At 46.6% G+C, this 3093-nt stretch overlaps 1 non-coding gene across 1 annotated transcript; it reads left to right on the forward strand.

Moving 5' to 3' along the window:
* Nucleotides 1-338: 338 nt before the first annotated feature.
* On the forward strand, nt 339-413 carry Trnas-cga (transfer RNA serine (anticodon CGA)). The gene has a single exon. It is a non-coding gene; the product is annotated as a tRNA-Ser (tRNA).
* The last annotated feature ends 2680 nt before the right edge of the window (nt 414-3093 follow it).

Raw genomic sequence — 3093 nt, forward strand, 5'->3', positions numbered from 1 at the left:
GAAACTTCCTGGCAGATTAAAACTGTGTGCCTGCCCGAGACTCGAACTCGGGACCGTTGCTTTTCGCGGGTAAGTGCTGTACCATCCGAGCTACCGAAGCACGACTCACAGCCGGTCCTCACAGCTTTACTTCTGCCAGTATCTCGTCTCCTACCTTCCAAACTTTACAGAAGCTCTCCTGCGAATCTCCCAGGCTGTGGCTAAGCCATGTCTCCGCAGTATCCTTTCTTTCAGGAGTGCTAGTTCTGCAAGGTTCGCAGGAGAGCTTCTGTAAAGTTTGGAAGGTAGGAGACGAGGTACTGGCAGTAGTAAAACTGTGAGGACGGGGCGTGAGTCGTGCCTGGGTAGCTCAGTTGGTAGAGCACTTGCCCGCGAAAGGCAAAGGTCCCGAGTTCGAGTCTCGGTCCGGCACACAGTTTTAATCTGCCAGGAAGTTTCATATCACCGCACACTCCGCTGCCGAGTGAAAATCTCATTATGGAAGAATATAATAATTCCAATCGCAAAAATAGCAGGTATTGACAGATGTGAAAATTACCGAACAATCAGTTTAATATGTTACGGATGCAAAATACTAACGCGAATTCTTTACACAAGAATGGAAAAACAGGTAGAAGCCGACCTCAGAGAAGATCAGTTTGGATTCCGTAGAAATATTGGAACACGTGAGGCAATACTGACCCTACGACTTATCTTAGAAGCTAGATGAAGGGAAGGCAAACCTACATTTCTAGCATTTGTAGACTTAGAGAAAGCTTTTGACAATGTTGACTGGAATACCCTCTTTCAAATTCTGAGGGTGGCAGGGGTAAAATGCAAGGAGCGAAAGGCTATTTACAATTTGTACAGAAACCAGACCTCAGTTATAAGAGTCGACAGGCATGAAAGGGAAGCAGTGGTTGGGAAGGGAGTGAGACAGCGTTGTAGACTCTCCCCGATGTTATTCAATCTGTATATTGAGCAAGCAGAAAAGGAAACAAAAGAAAAATTCGGAGTAGGTATTAAAATCCATGGAGAAGAAATAAAATCTTTGAGGTTCGCCGATGACATTGTAATTCTGTCAGAGACAGCAAAGTACTTGGAAGAGCAGTTGAACGGAATGGATAGTGTCTTGAAGGGAGGATATAAGATGAACATCAGCAAAAGCAAAACGAGGATATTGGAATGCAGTCGTGTTAACTCGGGTGCTACGGAGGGAATTAGATTAAGAAATGGGACACTTAAACTAGTAAAGAATTTTTGCTATTTGGGGAGCAAAATAACTGATGATGGTCGAATTAGAGAGGATATAAAATGCAGACTGGCAATGGCAAGGAAAGCGTTTCTGAAGAAGAGAAATTTGTTAACATCGAGTATAGATTTAAGTGTCAGGAAGTCATTTCTGAAAGTATTTGTATGGAGGGTATCCATGTATGGAAGTGAAACATGGACGATAAATAGTTTGGACAAGAAAAGAATAGAAGCTTTCGAAATGTGGTGCTACAGAAGAATGCTGAAGATTAGATGGCTAGATCATATAACTAATGAGGAGGTATTGAAAAGGATTGGGGAGAAGGGAAGTTTGTGGCACAACTTGACTAGAAGAAGGGATCGGTTGTTAGGACATTTTCTGAGGCATCAAGGGATCACCAGTTTAGTACTGGACGGCAGCGTGGAGGGTAAAAATCGTAGAGACCAAGAGATGAATACACTAAACAGATACAGAAGGATGTAGGTTGCAGTAGGTACAGGGAGATGAAGAAGCTTGCACAGGATGGAGTAGCATGGAGAACTGCATCAAATTAGTCTCAGGACTGAAGACCACAACAACAACAACAACACCTTTACAAAGTAATTAACATAGTATTACAAAATTTCTACAACATTTCTCTTATCAGATCAACACATAAAGACAGGAAGAACACAGAGACACAAAGGTACACAAACACAAAGCTGAATAACACAAAAGGAAAGGAGAGGGTTTGTTTTCAGTGAGACGTCTCGTACTGCAGTCCAACCCAAAACTTCATTCCACAGATCTTCCCTCTTATTTCAACATTTGATCCTGCCAGAATAAATAAATAAATCCTATCTAAGCCTGTTGTCCCTAAACCCTACTGTTTTGTTCATATCCTCATTCTAAATAAATACACTCCTGGAAATTGAAATAAGAACACCGTGAATTCATTGTCCCAGGAAGGGGAAACTTTATTGACACATTCCTGGGGTCAGATACATCACATGATCACACTGACAGAACCACAGGCACATAGACACAGGCAACAGAGCATGCACAATGTCGGCACTAGGACAGTGTATATCCACCTTTCGCAGCAATGCAGGCTGCTATTCTCCCATGGAGACGATCGTAGAGATGCTGGATGTAGTCCTGTGGAACGGCTTGCCATGCCATTTCCACCTGGCGCCTCAGTTGGACCAGCGTTCGTGCTGGACGTGCAGACCGCGTGAGACGACGCTTCATCCAGTCCCAAACATGCTCAATGGGGGACAGATCCGGAGATCTTGCTGGCCAGGGTAGTTGACTTACACCTTCTAGAGCACGTTGGGTGGCACGGGATACATGCGGACGTGCATTGTCCTGTTGGAACAGCAAGTTCCCTTGCCGGCCTAGGAATGGTAGAACGATGGGTTCGATGACGGTTTGGATGTACCGTGCACTATTCAGTGTCCCCTCGACGATCACCAGTGGTGTACGGCCAGTGTAGGAGATCGCTCCCCACACCATGATGCCGGGTGTTGGCCCTGTGTGCCTCGGTCGTATGCAGTCCTGATTGTGGCGCTCACCTGCACGGCGCCAAACACGCATACGACCATCATTGGCACCAAGGCAGAAGCGACTCTCATCGCTGAAGACGACACGTCTCCATTCGTCCCTCCATTCACGCCTGTCGCGGCACCACTGGAGGCGGGCTGCACGATGTTGGGGCGTGAGCGGAAGACGGCCTAACGGTGTGCGGGACCGTAGCCCAGCTTCATGGAGACGGTTGCGAATGGTCCTCGCCGATACCCCAGGAGCAACAGTGTCCCTAATTTGCTGGGAAGTGGCGGTGCGGTCCCCTACGGCACTGCGTAGGATCCTACGGTCTTGGCGTG

The sequence above is a fragment of the Schistocerca nitens genome, chromosome 7 (assembly GCF_023898315.1).
Source record: "Schistocerca nitens isolate TAMUIC-IGC-003100 chromosome 7, iqSchNite1.1, whole genome shotgun sequence".
Classification (NCBI taxonomy): domain Eukaryota; kingdom Metazoa; phylum Arthropoda; class Insecta; order Orthoptera; family Acrididae; genus Schistocerca; species Schistocerca nitens.